This window comes from Pimephales promelas, chromosome 17, assembly GCF_988280905.1.
Source record: "Pimephales promelas chromosome 17, fPimPro1.hap1.1, whole genome shotgun sequence".
NCBI classification, from domain to species: domain Eukaryota; kingdom Metazoa; phylum Chordata; class Actinopteri; order Cypriniformes; family Leuciscidae; genus Pimephales; species Pimephales promelas.
In genome coordinates this window covers 7073687-7096650 of record NC_142785.1, presented here as the reverse complement: position 1 = coordinate 7096650, position 22964 = coordinate 7073687, and the positions used below count along the sequence as shown (strand labels likewise).

The 22964-nt window shown below is 37.5% G+C and overlaps 1 protein-coding gene across 2 annotated transcripts in view; it reads left to right on the top strand.

Annotated features, from left to right (window-relative positions):
- Nucleotides 1–8109: 8109 nt before the first annotated feature.
- The window catches only part of rhbdf1b (rhomboid 5 homolog 1b (Drosophila)), a 58741-nt gene continuing 43886 nt past the window's right edge, over nt 8110–22964 (top strand). Inside the window, exon 1 of one of the 2 annotated variants that reach the window (XM_039665755.2) lies at nt 8110–8361. The gene's annotated coding sequence lies outside the window, so the exon portion shown is untranslated. The remainder of the gene's footprint in view (nt 8362–22964) is intronic. The other variant, XM_039665756.2, reaches the window with a different exon arrangement.

Here is a 22964-nt window from a genome sequence, read left to right as displayed (position 1 = left end):
TCCCTCAGTAGAGCCAGATCCTGAGCCCACGTCCCACCATGAAGCCATAGCCCCTGCGAACGTCAGAAGCCATATTCGTCCCAAGCCTGAACCTCACTGAGTCTGTTCACCAACGCCCGTTCCTGTGGGTATTTGGAGGAGATAGATGGCATGGAGTGGAGCGCAGCTCATATTCCTATGGAGGGTTTGCTTTTTCCATTCCATACAGTAATAGATGATGACATCGATGATGTCAGTTCTACAACTTGCAATTCAGACTTTTGTCTCAGGATTGTGAGATATAAACTCCAATTGTGAGAAAAAAAAAGGTCAGAATTGTGAGATAAAAAGTGTCAGTTATTTTTTTTAAGACGTTTAACTATCATGGTTCACAAGAAAATATGCTTTTTGTAGCTACTGTAAAAAAATATTTTCATGATTTGTAATCACAACATTTTTTCTTGTGTCAAATCAACTTAGATAATTTATGTAGTTCAGATAACATAATATTTTGAGTTTCTGATGATTAAATCAATCTCCTTCATTGTATTAACTCAATTTTTCCATTTCAGTGAACTTAAAATTTTAAGGCAACCAGGTTACTCATTTTTTTAAGTTAAACCAACAATATTATATTTACAGTGTATAGGCTTCAGTAGTGACAATTCGTATTTAAAACTGCAATGGAAATTGCAAAGCCCTGTCCATGCATTGTAATATTATACACTAGTGCTTAAAAGAAGCCTGTCATCAGCTTTGATAAACTCCTGGGACTCTCCTCACCTTGACATCCTGGTTCACAGTGTCAATGTCTCAACGTTAAATCCAGGCAAAAACTTCCTCTCATCTTACACCAAACCCCATCCTGGAAATCCCTGGTGATTTAAGGCTTTTTTTCCCCCATGGTTAGGATTTAGCTGCTTTCATTTAATTTCATCAGTAATCAGTTGAACTTCAGTGAAGAACTTTCATCAGTTACCTTTATCCTGTGTGTTTTTTACCCCCATCTAGCGGTGAAAAGGTATATGATCATCCAGTGAATATTAGTTTCTGTTCCTCTCAATTCCGATTTCGTTTTGATTCCTACAGTGGCCAATGTAGTCCAAGATTAACCAGTTCGACCTCGTCCACGAGTGTTAACTCGAACGTAAACGCGAAAGGCGAAGCTTGAATTAATGGGTATGTCCAACACTATCTCACGACCAATTCGTACGAATTCGACGCATGATTAAAAAGTGTCTAATTCGTACTAATTCGTACGACCTCACTCGTACTAATTTGTACGATTTGTCTAAACCCACGTGATGGTTAGGTTTAGGGGCGGGGTCAGGGGTAGGTCATTCGTACGAATTCATACGAATTGGCCAATTCGTAAAATATGTACGATTTAGCAAAATCGTATTAATTCGTACGAGTGAGGTCGTATGAATTGTTACGAATTAGCCACTTTTTAATCATTCGTCGAATTCGTACGACTTGGTCGTGAGATCGGGTTGGTATGTCCCTCTTTGGCTAATATACTTTCAAGATGGATGGGCAACATGGCGACCGACATTAGAACCCCTTACCCGTATGTATTTTCAATGGCATATTATACACTCACGAGAATACTTTATTACTTGAACGAAGTAAATATACATTAATGAGCACATGTATTTTTGAAAGAACTAAGTGTTTTTATCTAAGAATAAACTAAAAGAGTTACCTTTTTTTAGGATCAATATCAGAGTCTGTACATATTTACTGCCTTGCAGTCTTCTGTAGTATATCACATTCCAAAAGCTTCCCCGAATGGTCCCAAGATAATGAACTAGAGAGTAGAGGGATAATGAAACATCATCTTGTCGCCCCTGAGCTACCACGAGTTTAGCAGTGTTTAGGCTCCTGGGCTGGCTGTCTTTATCTGTGGATAATAAACAAAGTTTGTGGGGAGCTATGGAAACACTTACTCCTTTGACGTGTAATAATTTCCGCTCTCTCTCTGGTTTAGCCTGGAGAAGTAGAGCTTGCCAGTATTGGTTAGTGGGGATGCAGACACAGAATCCACATAAACAACATTTAACCTCAAATCCCTAATACATTGTGACAGATAACTGACAATATAGAGGAACAGACTCAATGGCTTTTGTATAAGCTTTCACAATGGCACAAATTAAACAGAAGAACATGTGCCAGATGATTCAGTTTTCAATACGATCTTCACATTTGCTCGTTGCGATAGACACATTTGGAAGAGACTAAATATCTTTCATCCGTCCATACCCCCAGAGTCGTTTTAATTTCCATTTAAATTCATGATGCTTAGCCACACCGGAAAAAAACACTAAAAGTAGACAAGAAAATCTACTGTCACAATTCTTTATATACACTGCATATTATATGTAATACCATTAGTCAAATGAAGGCTTTTAAAAGAGCCTCTGATGTCTAGGGTGGGGTAGCCTACCATACAGATTAACTTTAAATTACTTTTAAATTATTATTAAATTTTCTACCATAAATTAACTTTTCAACAGGTTGCACATAACTGGGTTACGTTAAAGAAACATAATTTGTTCATATAACTTCAACACATTCAAATAAATTATATTTTGGCTTTAATTAACTTTTTTATGTCAACAGGCTGCACATAACGGGTTATGTTGAAGCAGTGTTAAAGTTAATGAGATAATTAAGTGAATAATTGAGTGATTATGGAGCATTATTTTAAGTAATTTTGGTCACCATTATGGTGATCAGTGTTTGTTTTAGTTGGGCTCTTGATCCTCACATCATCAACTTTAGATTTCGTTTGGCTGCAGTATCTGAGTTATAACAGCCAGATGAACAAATAGAAATGGTGATATGATGGTGTTGGTTGTGTTTTAACATAATCATTATATCACAATCATATGACCTGAATCAATGAACTCATTTAGGCTAGAACCCTATTTCTGAGTTAAGTTTACCTTATGGATTAAAGCAGCACTGTCATTGTAGAGAATACCATTGTTAACCTTTTCAATGAAATCCAAATGATCAAATAAAAAAGTTTATGTATACATTAAGAACATCATACACAGACATCAAGAATCAGACTATGAATCTCAACAATGGTGACAAATATAAAGCATGCTGCGGTGCAGTCTGGGTGCCAGCAATCAAAACTCATTGCTGCATGAATAAATAAAAAGCCTTTGTTCAGAGGTGATCTGTTTGTCACCATTGCTGAGATTCATACACTTATTCTTGATGTATGTCTCTGCATACAGATGTTTTTTTAGATGTTTGAAAATATGGAAGCCTATTTTTCCACATAAGAAAAAAATCGAAAAGTCGAAATAATATTCGATTCATATTATGAGATGAAAAAAGGGCCAGAGTCTCATTAGAGTCATTTGTTTGTGAATCAGACGCTGTGTCTTATTTCGAAGGCCCTCCGAAGGTTGCATTTTTGGGCTGCGTGTCATTGAGGATGCCTCATTTCAAAAAAGTAACCATTACAAAGTTGACTGCTATATAGAGCACTGCAATAATGACGTATTTTTGAAAGCTAGCCCATGAAGTTAGCATCACCCTGGTTCCCTCGACAAAAAAAGCAAAAAAAAAACAAAAAACAAAAAAACAATAGGATTTTTAATTTGGCTTGTGTATTATTGCAGTAAACCAATGTATGATTCTTAGAAGTTTTGTTCATTATGATAATCTTTACAAATGAACACAACTTTTATGAAATTTGAAATGCAATCTGCATAAGTAAAAAGCTACATGAAGTCTAGGTAACACTTTATTTTGATGCTCCTCCAACAGACATTCTATTGACTATCTAAGTAACTTTACAACTACATGTCAACTTAATCTATCCCTTACCAGTCTCCAAAATACTCTACTAACACTCTAGTGAGAGTTAGTAGAGATGTAGGTGCAACGTTACTTATAGACAACTGAATGTGTTAAATGGACCATCCAAATAAAGTGAAACTGAAGTCTATAAATGAATTACATCACGGTCAAATTACTTCAACTTCACCATGAGTAAGCTCCCGAAAACACTTTCCCCTGAAAGTTTAAATAGAATGTCTGCAAGGGTCTAGCCTTTGAAATGAGACACAACAAGAGACACACTAAGATTCAACAGCAGATGAGTGATTAAATGGCAAGTATTTTTGAGCTATGAGGATATAACAGCATGAGTGAGTGTGAACCACAAACACACACCGCACTGCACAAGCTATAAAGCAGTAAAGAGCACAGGGTTCAGACAGGGTTAAATCTGCAGGTCAGGACATAATGACTTCCATATGTTGATAGAGCTATAATGACATGCATGCTCTCTCCTCTATCTACCTGCATTCCTTCATCAACACAGAGCACTAAATCTCCGATAGCTCCCCCATGCAGGGATTGATTCATTGCAAGGGTGATTCAATCCGTTCCTTTTCTCTTCTTCCTCTGTGTAGCAAATGTGCCCTCATGTGGATCAGCATATCTGATTTGTTCTGCTTTCAGTCGGCTTATGTTGTTATGTCAGTGTGTGGAATCAAAGCTCTCCACAACTCATGACAAAAACGTAAGATTGAGTTGGAGGGAGCAATTGCTCATGCACTTTGTAAATAAGATTGTTCCTTGAGGTACATTTTTAAATTATTTTGCATTCCATTTCTATATATATGATTTTTTAATTTTGGAGGATTGAGAATTTAGTAAGGAAAGGAGCTTGCATGTTAGTGAATAAATGTAAAATAAGCCTAAAATGTGCATTTCTGGTCCAAAGTATAAGCACTGGAAAATCCCAGCCGGAATTTTGTCCATCCTGCAGGAGGAATGCTGTTCATTTTCAGGAAGGGGAAGAGGATGCATCCACATGTAGATCCAATCAAAATAGGGATCAGCATCGTTTGCTTATTTAGGGACAATCCTATCGTTCTAAATGCACGTTTGTTTCCTCTCATCAAATGTGGTTTTCTGTGCCAGAAGGATTGGTACCAGTCTGTATTAAAGACATGCACCACTACAAACAAACAAATAAAAAAAAAAATTACAGTCATCCAGATGTTATATTCAAGAAACATGATTTTTTTTTAAGCCAAACAAAAAGAGGATAATTTTATCCAATATTCTCAAACTACTTTTCTTTCCTACAGCACTATTATCATTACTGCATTACTTCTGAATGTGTGTGAATTCCTGCTCGACATATCATTTTCTTTCGATTTCCACAATTATCCTCTCATTTGGTTCATTTTCTATGGCACTTTCCTATACGGCTGCTAAAGTTAAAAGTGAATACACTGAGCATGGGTCTGTGTTCTGAAAAGCAATCATTATAACTTTGAATTAAACAGCTAAACTGAATCCATGGATGAGAGGTCTCATTACTGAGACATTTAGTCCATGGCGGGACAATAACACTGTACAGAGGAGCTATGAGTTCCTTCAGTTTCCCTCACGCGCAACTGAAAGGGCTATGATAGTTACCTTAATCTTAATCTGACCCTCAGATATTCTCATGTATTGCATGAAAGTCATTACTGATGGTGTTGTTGTGTTTTAACATAATCATTATATCACAATCATTTGACCTGAATCAATGAACTCATATAGGCTAGAACCCTATTTCTGAGTTAAGTTTACCTTATGGATTAAAGCAGCACTGTCATTGTAGAGAATACCAGTTTTAACCTTTTCAATGAAATCCAAATGATCAAATAAAAAGTTTATGTAGACATTAAGAACATCATACACATACATCAAGAATCAGACTATGAATCTCAACAATGGTGACAAATAATAACCATGTTGCAGTGCATTCTGAGTGCCAGCAATCAAAACTCATTGCTGCATGAATAAATAAAGAGCCTTTGTTCAGAGGTGATCTGTTTGTCACCATTGCTGAGATTCATACACTTATTCTTGATGTCTGTCTCTGCATACAGGTGTTTTTTTTAGATGTTTGAAAATATGGAAGCCCATTTTCCCACTAAACTGAATCCATGGATGAGAGGTCTCATTACTGAGACATTTAGTCCATGGCGGGACAATAACACTGTACAGAGGAGCTATGAGTTCCTTCAGTTTCCCTCACGTGCAACTGAAAGGGCTATGATAGTTACCTTAATCTTAATCTGACCCTCAGATATTCTCATGTATTGCATGAAAGTCATTAAAGAGCACAATTTGATTGAAATTTTGCACATCTTAATACTTCTGAACATCCAGAACATTGGTTAATGTATACATTTTGTATGTAATGATGACTAAACATTCAAGAATAAATGTATAATAATACATGGGGAATGTATCAGCTGTTGAGTTTGTGGTCCTAAAACCTGGAAGAGAATTAAAGGGATACTTCACCTCTGGAAAGATGAATGTGTATTTAAAATGGGTCATTTATGTAGAAGAAATGTGAAATTATTTTTGAATTTGGAGCTTTCTAGACTATAAGAAAAACCAGAAAATGTATTTTTTTGGCTTATGTGGATGAAAGACAACAACTCCCAGAATACAGGAGGTATTGCCCTAGGAGGCCACGCCTACCGGTAACAGAGCGCAGTAGTTAAACAACAAGTCTAGCCTACTAGTGAGTCTACGTGATGAGTCTGCCTGAAAATGTGTTTCGAGGTCATCCAAAATGTCCGGGATTCGGCTACAGTCGCCATTCATTATGTTTACTGTGGCGAGCAGGACGAGTGAGGGCCGCGGGAGAACAGCGTGAGGCCGGTGGCGTGATTACCGATGAATGACACCTGTGAGTCGCACCGGTCTCGTATCTCTCACAGAGGAGCGGGAATTTTTGGCAATGTCAAAACGCACATCAACCGATCACTTGTTTAGCGTTCATGTAAACACGACTTTTTGATTCACCTATCAGAATGAATTCAGTCAGATTGAAACAAAAGGTGTGCATGTAAACAATGAATAGCGACTACAGAAAGCAAAAGCTGATGGTCGGACATGCCCAGGAAAAGAGGATGGTAACCCCTACTACTCAGCTTTCTCCACAGAACAAGAGCCTGCTAGCTTAGCTTCCAAAACAAGATGGCTGACAGTTGAAAACATGCGGGACAGACCCACTATAGGTTGTAGTCTTTAGCCTCAGGCCAAAAAAATCCTCAAATGACGCAAAATGACGATTTTTGCGTCATCGGAGGATTTTTTTCATGACAAAAAATACATAAATCTCTCGTCTCAGGGGGATATGAGGGTGGAAAGCTTGGTAATTCAAAAAATACTACAGGTTTCCTACTAATACAAAGCTCAATGCTAACTCCTGAAGTATCTCTTTAAGATTTTCAAGCTGAGGGTTTCCTCTGGAATTTCCTGTTTTTAAAATAGTAGTTTTGAAAGTATATGTGTAAAATACGGTCTGTGATTGACTTTACTTGAAGAGATTTTATAATTGATGTACAAAAATTATATATAGCTATTCATAATGTGTGACATGTGAATTTATTTGTTTAAAAAGACAAAACAAGTTAACAATATAAACAATATGGCCTGCCATAAATGTGTAAGTTTGAGTGCTTGACTCAAACCAGTGCATGCCTTTTATAGATAGCAGCTTATGAACATAGCTTCAGAATTCCTGTTTGATCTAAATATTGTTATGTAATGTTGACCTATATTGTGTGTATATAACACATAGAACAAAATGTGAAAGCCTCAAAGCTAAACTTATTTAATTCCTAACTGAAAACCTAATTTCTAAAAACCCACTGAAAATTCCACAGGGAGCCCATGGAGGATGACCTACAAATTCGCATCGCCTGAATAGCACTATTTGAATGTCTTTAAAATGTGTTATAGATAAGAGTGGCTATATTATTATTAGCTAATTTGTGTTAGAGGTTCGAATGAAGATCAATATTTTATTTTGTGCAAATGACGGGAAAAATAGTACAAAAATATAGATATAGGCTATCTTGGTGTCATCTCAAGGCAATGTACAGTTGTATGTTTATTCTAATTCAGCACTTGATGTTTCTTCTAGCATTAAATGACGCACACCAGCGGTTTCTGTATCCTTTTGCGGTTAAACTAGAGGGCGTCACATGGGTGTCGCTGATTGGTTAGTGACATCTCCACGTCTATGTAGACCCCGCCCACTCTGTTTCGTTCTGCGCGTGTGGGCGTATTTTTACAGCTTGAAACTGAACTAGACTGAAACTCTCCGCCCTGTGCTGGGCTTCAAGAGTGGGAATTTACGAGGCTGGCAGCATGGTTTTTATTTACAGCATTGTCACAAACTTTGGATTTAGGATTTGACTATGTAAAATCACATTTCTTTCGTACTGTTTAGTTATGCTTTGACAATATATTTCTTCTGCGGAGAAGGCGCATCACACTAAACGCCGGTTAATGAACAAACCTAGTCGCTGAGATCTGAAAGTCCATCAAAAGGTATGGCTTTATTTTAAAGAGACTCTTTACGTTGGTGTTTTAAAGTTTCTCCCATGGTAACAGATGTTGCATCTTGTGTTTGAGATAAGGATGTGTGTCAACTCAAGTGCAGCCGGATGCATAAATGATTGGTTTTCATAAACAACAGCATATTATCCGAGCTTGTTATATTGCACAGTATTTTTTCTAAATGATGACTGGTTTACAAACTAGTGAGCTGCCAACCTAGATAGCATTTTGGATCACCGTATTTGCCTGTTGTGGTCGATAACAAAGATGTCTAGAAGCTCACTAAGTTTTTAGACACAGCCCATAAATGTGTGCTACTGTAAAATGATTTTGCAAAGCGATTGCAGGCATGTGTAATCTGGCTGCATGATAATCTGCAGTTGGTGGATTAAGTGTAACAAGCGTCACTGCTTTAGTCATTTTAATGGACACGGATTCTCCTCAGTCTGGGGCTTTTCTCCATGTTCCAGAAGAATAAACCATATAACAACTCCAACAACATAATATCTCTGTTTTATATTTTTAAACTGCTTTTTGCCATTCGTCATGTTCCCTGGACAATAATATTTCTCATAAATGTCAGGCTTGGGCAAGATCTCACATGTTTTAAATGTTACAATGGTAGCGCTTTACAATAAAGTATCATAACGTTTAGTAGCCTTAGGCCTGGTTTCACATACAGGGTTTAGACTAAAGCAGGATTAGGCCATAGTTAGAACATTTAATAGCTTTTTTAAACATGCCTTAGAAAAAACATTACTGGTGTGCATCTTGAGATTTAACAATGACACTGACATTTTAAGATATGTCAGTGCAAGTTTCAGTTAAAACAGCTGAAACATGCAGTTCTCTTATGACTCTGAGAGGTTCTCTCGTACTGCGTAATATCTTACACTAGGGGAAAACCTCTTTTCCACAAGATATTGAAGCCAAAAAATTAGCATGCAGCACGGCTCGCGTGCCTATTGGCTGTCCTGCGGCAACAGCAGCAGCCTATCAAGAGAGGCCCTTGGTGACGTCTGATCCAATGGGGGCGCTTCATGCCCACTATGTCATGTCCCGCCGAGACAGGCGTGGCCTGGGCCTATAAATACGGCTCGATGGGCTGATATAATGATTTTTCAACTCTTCGGTGAAGCTCACGCATCGCTGGATCCGAAGTGAAGAAGCCGTGAAGAAGTGAAGAAGATTCTAAGAAAATCTTTCTGCGGGACGAGCCTTTGCATCTGATGCCGCTAGCCCTCATCTCGCCACCTTTAGGCCGTGTGTCCACCAAAGCGTTTTTAGCCAGCTGAAAACGCTAGACGCTCTGCTGAAGACGCCATGCTTTGGGCGCTTGAGAGCGTTTTGGCAGCGCAGCATTTTTTTCGTTGAGATGTTTCGTTGCTATGATACAGAATATCCTCAGCAGTTTGAATGTTGTGACAGTTGGTCGGTGTGGTATTAGTCCCGCCCCTCCTCCACTGTGATTGGACGGTTGGGTAAAAAGTGACAGTGATTGAACATTTTTCAACTCCCAGCGACCAGTAAAAACGATGGACGCTCGGCGCTTCAGCGTGAAAAAAACGCTCAGAACCTCGGTACGCTCATGGCGTTTAAAAAACGCGGCGCTCCCATTGAAAACAATTGAAAACATACGCCAGGCGCGTGGAAAAACGCTTTGGTGGACACACGGCCTTAGTCGCCGTACCTGCTACGCTTTCCGGCGTTCATATCCTTTTACTTTGTTGAGTGTGTGTTCTCCGCTGCGACTCACACACTCTCTCTCTCTCTCTCTCTCTCTCTCTCTCTATCTAAAAGAGCCGCGTCTTTTTAAAGATGCCTCGTTCCTGTGGCTCGTGCCGAGCCGCACTCAGCAACTGGGACCGCCATTTCAACTTCGTTTCCTGCCTGGGTAAGGATCATGCAGCTCTCGCACTCGCTGACGGCGGCTGCCATCATTGCGCGCTATTGCCATGGTGATTCTGGGACTCGCGTGGCATTTTTCTTCAAGTCTGCACTTCCGCCTGCTATAGTGCCGTAAAAAGCGACGTACTAAGCGGGTCTCTGAGCCATCCTTTGAAAGCCCGCCGGTTCACCCGCGAGCTTCACTCGAGTCGTCACATCTGTAGAGCAGGCCAGCTGCTCTATCCTGGCGTCGGACAGTGAGGATTGGGCGAGCTTTGTGGACCTCCCCCCTCTGCCTGCGATTCGTCAGGGAAACGGGCCTGCACCGAATCCGAGCTGATACGTCTACTCACACAGGCCGTGGCGAGCTTCGGCATTCTGGCGTTCTATTGCGCATGCGCGACATTAACTGCTTCTTCGAGACGTTCTACTCTAACCGTCTACTACGGGAGAACAGCTGATTTGCTGTAGTCGTTACTACGTGACAGATTAAGACAGTTAATGTTATGTTTTAGGTTATGTGGCATTAGCAGATAAGGAACTCCCGCACACTATCGTAACTTTCAATTTAAAATGAAGTTAATTCACACACAACGTTTCCGTAGGACGACTAGCTAGTCTGGTCTTATTATCCGACGCACCTATCACCTGCAGGTGTGCGTTGGAGTTTTGTTACTAATTAGGTTATGTGGCATTGAAATCGTTTCTGTATATCATTAAGTGCTAAAATCAACCCTTCTCTTACTTTTTAAAATCACTTTCTTTTTGTATTTTGTCTGACGTTTAAGTTATCCCCTATGCCGTCCTCTTTATTGTTGCTTTCTTTAGCTACAGCAGTTAACAGTTTACTTCCGGCTGCCGTCGCCGTTCTATCAGCAGCTGTTGCTTAAAGTCCCTAATACGCACGCAAGCGTCTTGCCTATGTTTGCATGCTGCCGCAACGCATTTTACATCAAATTCAAAATTAAGGGTAATTTTTGGCTTCGATATCTTGTGGAAAAGAGGTTTTCCCCTAGTGTAAGATCTTACGCAGTACTCGTTCCCTCTAGAGAGAACCGAGGTTACGTTATTAACCAAGTACGTTTAGTCTGGGACTAGCTTAAAGGGATAGTTCACCCTCAAGATGTTACAAACCTTGTTGAGTTTCTTTATACTGTTGAACACAAAAGAATATTTTTTTAAAGAATGTTGGTAACCAGACAGATGACGGGAGCCATTGACTTCCATAGTACGAAAAAAATACTATGGAAGTCAATGGTTGCCATCAACTGTCTGGTTACCAACATTCTTAGATATTATAATATATCTTATTTTGTATTCATCAGAAGGAATAAATTCATACAGTTTTGGAACAACACGAGGGTGAGTTAACAATGTAAATTAAAATTTTTGGGTCATAAAACTATCCCTTTAAGCCTTGACTGTGAAACCGGGGTTAGCCTATTTATTAGCTAACTAACACTTATGAAAATTTAGCAATATATTTTTTACAGCATGTATTAATAATTTCCTTTAACGTTAGTTTTTAAAAAAGCGATTTTTTTTTCATTGTTTGTTCATGCTAGTTCAAAGTGCGTTAACAATTATTAACAACTTAAGTTTAAAAATAAATATTAGTAAATGTTGAAATTACCATTGACAAAGCTTAGTAAATGCTGTAGAAGTATTGTTCATTGTTAGTTCATGTTAACCAATCCAATAGAGTTAACAATAATGTTAACAAATGAAACCTTACTGTGTTGTGTTACCATTTTTGCTGTTTCATAAATTGTTCTGTTTCATAATTATGTTACTGTTAACCTTTTATAGGCTGTTTAATAGCAGCTTCCATATTTGGGACCTACTCCATATAGGACAACAACCCAGTTTACCCAATCTTTTTTAAAAGGATTTGCAGAAGTCATTTCATGTTTATGAAAGCTGCATCAAATTTTAGTGGTTACAGCTGCAGGAATGTGCAAGGTGCACACATGCAAAGTCAATCCAAACATCCGATGTCCTGAAACTGGTTGTTCTTTCGTTTATTTCAGTGACTGCAAATGTGGAAAGCGTTTTCCACATTTTTTTTTTCTCACTTCTATTTTACTTACTGTCTTACATGCAGCACTGAGTATTTCGCCTGTCTGAACAGTATTAAAGGGTCCGTAAAGGTGAAAGTGTAGCCCAGGGAATTCAGGAACACATCCTTCTGTACTGAGTACTCTCATTAATGCTGTATATGAGCAGAGGCGCTAAGCTTCATGAAAATGTCCTCAGTGGATGAAGGAAGTGTCTTATAAGGTATCATTTCTATCTGACAATTAAAATTTCGAAATCATTGATTATTCAATAGTGGACACACAGAGACCGCATGCTGCGTGCAGATTTTTGCTGCGTGCAGGAAAATGGGCCAACATTCAACCATCTGGTAACTACAATGCTCTCAGAATCTTATTTAATAGATCATAGATTTGCATAAATAGGGCCATTTACTTATAAAAAGCGTTATTCTTGTTCTGTGAAAGAGAGTTACTTTCTTGTAGGACTGTTGCGGTTATTAAATGGTAGTCTGATCATGGTTATTCGATCAAATCCCAATTATTTGAGATTGAAATTTTAAATTTTAAACATGTTTTGCCAAAGAATATAAAAAAGACTATTGTGACAGTCAAAGCGCTACAAAATGAAGTTTTGTGGGTTTAATCACAATGCATTATTATATTATGTTATTATTTTATATTATATAATAATTTTCACAGCATTAAAGTAAACCATATGGGTCTATTTTATAATAATTTTATTTATATCTAAATTTATATATAAATTTATTTATATTTTATTTATTTTATAATTATTTTTATGAAAATTAATTCAGAATTCGTGATCTTGACAGGTTCACTTTCTTGTGCATGTTTTGAAATAAAAGCTAATACCGTTCAGTGGCTGCTGTATGCATGTAACTAAAGCATCTAGAAATGTGACCGTGTGAGCCGGTAAACTCCTCTGCTGTGATGAGGCTGTTGTGTGTGAGTAGTATATGATCCCATTTGTAGATTTATCATAAGCTTAGGTGATTTGAACCCACCCACTTTACCATAGCTTTGTGTTTCTCAGTTTTGTAATGTCAGATAAATACAGGAATTGACTGTTTCTTGGAATAGGTGTTATATTATGAAATCAAAGCAGACTGTACGGCTTTGTTCAGCAGTCTCTCACACATCTCCCTCAAGCTCATGTTCTACCTCTTCCTTACGCAAGGTCATATTATTGCTTATGATTTATAATCTTTTAAGATTCCAATTTTATCCCTAGCTGTTTGGTAATCGGTATACACGTCAGTTTTGCATCAGATTGGACTGAATTTCCTGGCTTCTTTTTGACAGCATTGTAATTGAATTTAGAGTATGGCTCATGGGTCAGAAAGATTATTTTTGAAAGATACTGGAGGAATGGCTTCTTAAATGTAGCTTTGCTATTAAAGTAATACATGACATTTTAAAATACACTTTATTTTAAATTTCAATAATATTTGTATTTTTATCAAATAAATGGAGCCTTGTTGAGTAAAAGTTAGTTGTTTCCCTTTTTTCATTTCTAGTCATACCAACCCCAAACCTTTGATCACTTCCTCCAAAATGTAACCCACACCTAACAATTTAAAATCAAACCTAACTTTGTGTGAGCTTATTTCCTAAAAAATGTGCTTTTGCTTATTTTATTTCAAAATAAATACCACTTGGTTTCAATGGTTTCAATCATTTTCATGTCTTCAACATGCTGCATTTATAATATATAAACAGTCAAGTGGACAAAAGTTTTTTTTGCAGCATTCAGGAAGTACAGACTTGTTCAGACCTATCCCAAACTCATACAAAAAAAGTGAGACATTAGAGCTGTCGGATCACAGGAAGTGCTTTCAAATCCAAATTTCTTTGGAGAATCCGGTCAGTTCATTAGAAAACCAACACATCAAATGGATCTGATTTAGATGATTACTTGTCAGCATAACAGAATTTAATGAGACTTTATAGAGCAATGGATGGTTTAATTTGAGCAAAAGCCTTGTTAGTCAGGCAGTGTTGGGGTAACTCATTACAAGTAACTTGAGTAATCAGATTACTTTTTCAAGTAACTAGTAAAGTAACGCATTACTTTTTCAATTTACAATAAAATATCTGAGTTACTTTTTCAAATAAGTAACGCTGGTTACTTTTTCACATTTATTGACTGACAGCTCTCCTGTCCCCATATTGAGAGAAATACAGTAAAGTGAGGAGGTGTGTGTGCGTTCGCGCAGTGTAACATGATGGTTATTTTAGTTCTAGACTAAATGTGAACATGCATTTATTTACTCATCCCACTTGCACGAAAACATTCACTATTTCTCAAAATGAATAAAAACAGTAAAATGCAACCTCAGAACATTAACGCAAAACTTTTACAATTAACTATATTAAATGAGACACAATTATACTTTATGTATTTAATCTCACTTTATTAACCGATGTTTTGCTGCTGACCTTAATGATCTAATTCAACCATACTAATAAGTAAAAATTACTTAATTAGATTTAGAAATAAGATCCTATTGTTCTTTAATCCAGAGCTGCATCCTTTACTGTACAGGTGTAAATGTCCTTCAGCCTGAGGCTTATTCATTTCACTTTTGGTGTGAAAGTGCCTTAATATTTGCCAAAATTTTAACTTTTTTTTTGTTTATATTAAAACAAACAAGCCAGCCCAGCCCAGTTGAGAAACAGTAATGCAACAGTGATGTAAACTATTACATTTCACAAAAAGTGACTAACTAGTGCAATAAGTTACTTATTTTGGGAGTAACACAATTTTGTAATACATTACTTTTAAAAGTAACTTGATCCAACATTGTGCGCAGGTGTGGTCAAATCTTTTCTGTAAAGTTAATTGAGCACCAGGTATAAGGGTATTGTGTGTGGAAATTAGAAAATGAAAAAGTATATAGTTGGACGTTCACTAAAAGTAGAAACATTTGCAAGGACATTATGGCATGAAGTAATGGAAATAAAAGCAAATAAAATTAAATCTGATTAAGTGGAGAGTCAAATTACCTTAATTTGCAATATTTTTACCTTTATTCTTGATTCTTTCTCTCTTTCCTTCTCTGTTTCCTGGCCACTGAATTTGGAATAAAAAGCAGACTGTGGTGTGTAAAGCCCAGCTCTTTCTCTGCTTCTCCGTGTCTCTCTCAATTCTGCTGGTCCTATCAGGAAACCACAGGCCCCATCCAGACTCTGTCTGTTGTGATGATACAGGCACGGTTGAAAAGACGCCACGTTTGAATTAATGAGTGGACCTAGTCCTAGACCTAACATAGGGAACGGTATTGGACTGTAATTTTATTGTTACTGTAAGATGATTTTTTTTCCCACTTTGCTTCGGAGAAAGAAATATTATGAAGAATTAAGTTTATCCTGAATGAGCGGGGGTTTTATAATCCCAGTAGCCTCAGCAGAAACATGGGTTGTGTTTGGGCCTTAGGACATCACGTGGTAGGACGAGTTCATCTGCTCTTGGGCAGTCTGTGCGTCATCATGCATTTCAGAGGCTTTTAGGCTCTTGTCGATGACCTGAATATTTCAGATTATTTAAATAAATGCCCATCACTGATGATGAAAATACTTCTTTAAAAAGAAAGAAAAAAAACTCGATCAGTGAATAAATAAAGGCCGAAATTTATCCCTCCCCCCGTCCTCCCGCTATTTTGACTTCAAAACTTTGTAAGTGTATACACTCTCAGAAAAAAGGTACAAAAGCTGTCACTGGGGCTGTACCTTTTCAAAAGGTACTCTTTTGTACCCAAAGGCTGCATATTGGTACTTTAGTGGTACATATTAGCACCTAAAATGTACATATTAACACCTAAAAATGTACATATTACCATCTAAAATGGACATATTAGCTCATGAAATGGACATATTAGCACCTAAAATGTACATATTAACACTTAAAATGTACATATTAGTACCTAAAATGTACATATTACCACCTAAAATGTACATATTAGCTCCTGAAATGGACATATTAGTACATAAAATGTACATATCAGTACCTAAAATGTACATATTAACACTTAAAATGTATATTAGCAACTAAAATGTACATATTAACACTTAAAACGTACATATTAACACCTAAAATGTACATATTAGCACCTTAATTGTTCATATTATTAACACTTAAAATGTACATCTTAGCACCTAAAATGTACATATTAGCACCTGGCTGAAGTTCAGGAAGTAGTGCAGCTGGGCATAAAGCCAATTCAAGCCAGCTTTAAGTATTTACGAAAATTCACGAAAGCTTCTTGAAAGCTTCTCCACTTTTTGGAAATATGCTCATTTTACAAATACTCCAGAGTTAAACAGATGGGTTTTACTGTTTTGAAAGAATACAAATATCCCATTAAAGGGATACTCCACTTTTTTTTTTTTTTGGAAATAGGCTCATTTTACAACTCCCCCAGAGTTAAACAGTTGGGTTTTACCCTACTATGGAAGTCATTGGGACCAGAAACTGTCTAGTTACTGATATTCTTCTAAACATTAGAAAATCGGCTGAATGGGTTCAAAAACAGTAACATTCAACTGTTTAACTCTGAAGAAGATGAGCCTATTTCCAAAAAAAGTGGAGTATCCCTTTAAGAGCCAGGTTTACTAACAGCCTGTGCCAGTGCAAACCCTTTTTTTGGCATTAAAAAACTACTGCCAGGATTTACATAAGAAATGCAGAAAAAAAAGTGCTTCAAAGGCGTGGGCAGGGTTATTTTTGCGGCTGACCTTATCGCATATGCGTTTGTAAGAGTTTCTCTTTCAGATACAAAATTTATGGGTGGAGAGTATTTAAATGGATAATGCAGGTGATTTATTAAGGTTTGCGCTAGTCAGTTTAATGGTATTAGCACCATTATTTAACGCCCAAAAAAGCATGTCTAATTTGCACTGCTCTTGGCAGATTGTGTTGGTCATTATGGAAATTATCCGGCTGTGTCTGTGTTCTTTAATTTGTGCGTTGTCATTAGATAATGTGCAGATATTTCCACTACTATCTGCACTTTGATGGAATTACGCTCTTACACTCATTTGCCATGTTTAGTAGATCTTACCCCAACTCTGTAATGTTAGCTAGCAGGCTAGCGGAGCCAAACAGTTTTGCCCTTTGTTTTCGTTGCTGCAACAACATAAAATGTATTATTTGAACTGTAAATAGAAAACACAACAACGACAACAACAAATAAAGCATACTTACAGGTTGTGATCCATAAACAACTGATTGTCCCGACAAAGTGGGAACCACTCCATCTTTCAGGAGAAGCTTTTGTGTGTAGCCGCCATTGTAGTCTCTTAGGATCTGGAAGCTGTCTTCCATGAAACACAAAGAAAAAAAGTATCATAAAAGTAGTCCTTCAGATTCATTTCATATATGAAAACTTAGTGTGATGAAAGTCATTTAAATTGTTAACCATTATAAGGCTCAGTCTATTTTTAGCCTCTCCTGCAGGTTGATGCATCAAAAAGGAAAATCTTGAAAGATGGATGCAATTACCTCAGAGACAGGTTACCTCAGGTTTGGAACTGATCTAGTTTTTCCTTCCATAAATATTATAGGATTAATATTAGACCTTTTTGAAAGCATCCTTTTGGTCTTACTGCCAGTAATAGGAATTCTTTGAAGGAGTGTTTAAAGCAGCATTATGTTATTTTGGAAATTTTGCTCTTGGGGTCCCCCTACAGTTGGGAAACAGTATTGTCTTCTACTACTGTCGTAAAATCTGTCATGGTTATACACGCGTGCATTTGTTGACAAGCGATACCCCGAACTCTGCAGAAGTAAGGAGTTCTCACATCTTGGGCAGACTCCAGTGCTGCGTGCGAAATGTGTTCATCCCAGGTACATTGGCATATATTTCAGTATGACATATGAATATAGTTAAATGGGCTTTATTTTTTTCAAACGTCAAAAGATCATGTATAGCTCACGTTTACAAGCCAGCGTCTTTATAGTAACATTAACCTATTGGCTAGTGGCTAGTGTTTTACATAATGGATATGCTAATTCAATGTTTGTGTGGTAGTTAATAGCCATGTCGTCAATATTATAATATCAAGCTGCAATGAATCTGCAAAATAAAAAAATCGATTTGTATAAGACACTTTCACCAGAAAAACAAAAAAAAAAACAAACAAACATGACTATCAGCCTGCAGACATAGCATAGTTATCCTGGCCGATTATTTTGTCCGTCTAATCATGTATTATTTACTTGCAAGAATGTAGCCCCTACCAAACTCAGTAATCAGTATAAGCAGCAATACAAAAGATAGCAATACCCTCAAAAGATACAGTCTACATTGGATGTGGCGAGGGGCGAAGCTACACAACGCATTGCCAAAAGTAAACTGATCACGCGCGACTCTGTTTCTGACGCACTTCACGTTTGCTAGGCAGGGGAAGATTGATGCAGCGGACCGAAGTCGGGGGACTTAGTTACGTTTTTGTGAAATAGTATTACAAATGAATGTATTATTATTAAAAAAAAGACACTTGTTCGCTCATTTTGGCACACCCCAAATATTTTACCTTTAGGAGCGAGGACCTCTTGGATCCTAAAGCTGCTAAAGCTGCCCCTTCTCCTCCTAAAGCTGGACCAATATTGATCCTCGTCCAGCCTTTTATTTAGCCACTCTCCCTCTTTTTCTCTTTCTACTGTCCTCCGACAAAACCTTTCGCTTCTTGGTCTTATTTGCTGCTTCAGCCATGACAACATACAAAAAAAAACAAACAAAAAAAAAAACGCTCGTTGGGCTCTCGCGTCAGAATTTGAGGAAGTGGGGGAAGTGACATATGCCGTAATGCAGTCGAATTTTGTAGTTCTTTTTGTGCTCGGGTTCCTACCCGCACTTCGAAGTTACAGAGTGCTAGTAAAAGCGATATAGACACTGTCAGGCTAAGGCAGACCTGTCATTCAACCTATTGTAAGTCGATGTACCATCTCAAGGGTTTCGGAAAAATATTCTAAAGGTTGAATGGTTATATTTATTGTCAAATCATATAAACGGACAGTTTACTAGCAGTACATACACAAAAACATGCGATTGCATGCATTTGCAAAAACACACATCCTCAGGCTTTTTGATTCACCCAATAAACTTAGGATACTTTAATTGTGGTCTTATAAATGGTGTTCAATGTTTTTTAAAGATTGTGACAACCTGCTGCTTCTTGACTGAAAGACTTGAATCTTTCCTGTTTAAATAGGGAAGATTTTCTACCAATTCCTACGGAAATAATTACGTCTTTCTGTTAAAACCCTTGCAGAGCCTAAAGTCTTTTGGAGAGGAAACATTTGGCTTTCGTGTGATTGTGCGTCTTTATTTGATCTTGGACAGATGTTTGAAACATTCCTTTTATTGTCTGTTTTCTTTTCAAGCTCATGCACCATCTGCGTAAAATTAACATTTTATTTTCATACAGTGTGATCCAACAGAGAAAGTGTTCATGTCAAATTCACAGTGTGAAGATGCCTCATAATGAGCACTATTGTGAAAGCAGCCACTTCTTAGACAAAGGCGGCGATCCACCCCACAGCTCTCAAATACAACACCATTTGCCCATCTGCAGGGCCACAGAGACTTTATCGTTCTTGTGTTTTCCTTTGAATAGAAGCTGTTTTCAACGCTTGGTTAAAAGAGTTTTTTATATAAGCACCATTCATGATCTGCTGTGTAATGCTGGTGCGAAGCTTAGCCGATTGGAGTTACATGTTTCTACATGTTGATGGAAGCTGGGATTGTGAAGTGTAATGCAGAGGAACCGCTCAGTGGCTATTAATTGGGTGTGTTGGACTCACTGGAGAGGACTGACATGTGAACGCAGGCGGCATTCTTTGTTATATCACAAAGTCAAGCTCTTGGGAGACATGAGTCAGTTAATGGAGGCCAGACAAGTTATTTTTAAGACGTATACAAAGATGACAAATGGCATTTCTCTAAAATTTGATAATGGGTCAACGGCATGTCTTTAATTTGTTTTTAAAACATCTATGAAAATGCAATCAATGCATAAAATCATTAAAAACTTCTTTGAGGAGCATGTTTTTAATTTCTACATTTAGATGCTTGAAAATAAAACCTTAATATGCAGTTTGGCATAATTGATTATTTTTTTAAATTATTTTTGTAGGTAAAAAACTTTTTTCCACTGCCTTCTTAAATTGCCCCTATTTTGTTATTTTTAAAGTCAATAATTTAGTTTTGGAGATGGTCCGTATGCAAGATTGTGGCCAAAACTGGTACTGCAATCACTTTCAATCAAATAACTGTAGAGCGGTGTTTTTCGGACTTTGTCACAAAGTAGTTCGGATTCATTCATATCAAGGCTTTTTTGGTTTCACAACTAGAGAAGAGCTGGCAACCCGAATGCCGCAACACTACTGACTCTGTGATTGGTAGATCGGTGGAGGGTGGCGTATCAGAACAAAACACAACATGACAACATTGTAAGTGTACAGACCGTTTAATAAGAAGATATTTTATAAAGACAGTCATACAGACAGGAGCCATCTTAGAAAATAGTCTCGATAAGTCAATCCCCAAACGCCCTTCATAGAGTTCAGAAGTTCGCTGAACTTCATACAGTTCAGATCACTCAGCACGCCGTTCGTGGTTTGACTTGTTGTCGTGACTGTTTTCCAAAGATGGCGCCACCTGTATACACGAAGTGTCTGTGTTTATAAAGTATCTTTCTTTAGGGTTGTGCCGATAGACGATAGTATCGTGTATCGACGATAGTCTGACATATCGCCGATGGCAGATGCCTTTGACGATATCAATACGATAATTGGCTCGTTTTACCATAATGTATTAAATTATTATTATTAGGCCTATTATTATTATTATAAAGCTAGTATTGTTATTAAATGAATATTAGGAACTACAATTAATTTGCCTTGCCTAAATTTACAACGACATCACCTCATAACAATTGCAACAACACACGCACTAATGAGGACTCCGTCTTCTAAAAAACTAAAAAACATCCTACATCAAAATTCAATCGCAAGGTGATCCATTCACAAATTATCAAGTGTGCTCGTTTTAACAGACGCAAAATTAAATTTCCTACAGATCCAAGATGAAAACGGCATCGTTGTTCGTCAGTATTTGTTTCTGTAACACATTAACAAAACTTTTAATGACACTAAAAACAATACAATTACTAAATAGTATTAATAATAATATCACTAAAATAGTATTATAGTTACCGTTATCATCGTCGTCTCTGAGGGAACGCGGCGTTAATGCAGATGCCGAAAGCAGTCCGTTTTTACTTTCACTTTCAGAGATAGAGCGCGTTTACATGCGACGACGTTCTTAACCTGATTATGTTGAATAAACTTGACAATGCATGTGGTCATGTAAACGTTTCCTTTATCAGAGTCAAGTCATAAGTATAAGTAAACCGATCGACTCAGCTAGACGTTTGGCCCTTGCTCTTGTTTCTATCGGCATTTAAAACACATTAACCCGCGTACTTCGTGCTTACTGAAGTGCGCATGTGAAGTGCGCAGAGAACGCACAGGGGGGCACATATCGCAAACTCCGACTCTTTCTGACCCAAGAAATTATTAAAACGTGTTTTCATCTCGTGCAGAAATAGACCAAAATGCTGCATGTAATGGCATGAGAATAGGCTAATGTGTCCGTAAATTTCCCGTTGACAAACAAAAGGATTAGGATCTCTTTTTTTTACTTCACTATACCAGGAAATAACCTGATCCTATTAATAAACACTCCACCTTTGCTAGCAAAATAGAAAAAAGATTCTCGTATATAAAACGAAGTAGGCTAATAAAACAAGCAAATTAATGAGTAGGCTAAATAATCAAGTTAATAATCAAATAAGTTAGCCCCGCCCCCTCACGATAATATCGTGTATCGCCGATCTCACAGGCTGACGATAGGACGATATGAAAATGGAGCATATCGCCCAACACTATCTTTCTTCTTATTAAACGGTCTGTACACTTAGAAAGTTCTCAGTGCTTCGTTTTGCATGTAGGGACCCTCATTATGTTACTGTGTTAGTGTGGGGCTATTTTGAGCCTTGTTAGTGGTATAAACTAGTGATTTCTTTTTAATTACTCAATGCCCCCATTACTAGCATTATACGCTAAACAGTTTTTAGAGATAAAACTCTTTACATTCGATTATCATGAAAACAAATCTCAGAGAACAGTTGACTAGGTACCAATTGTATTAGACCAAAGGTTCATTTTGCACCGGAGTTCACCTTTAATGTCACTTCCCCAAAACCTTAATGATGTTTATATTAATTAATAGTTCATGATATTTGACAGTCCTACAAGCCTACAAAGTTTGGCATGTTGGTGTCCGTCTTACTGGAAGAGACTTAAATCACAGTGGCTTGCAGTAAATGTAAATCAGGGACTGGTTCGTGCCTCCACACACTCTCTTAAAGGGTTTTGACTGCTGTTTCCCAGTGGTTCCACGCAAACGACATCAACATCAGGTTTGTGTTTTTGTGTGCCATTCATGTGAGTGCCAAGTTTACTCATTTATGGTTGTGAGATTTGGCCTGTTTTTGCTCACACTCTGCTACAGTTGTCAGATTAACCGAGCGTCTTTCTGCCTGTTCAATTATGGCTTGAACGTTCCCTCCATTTTCAACCAT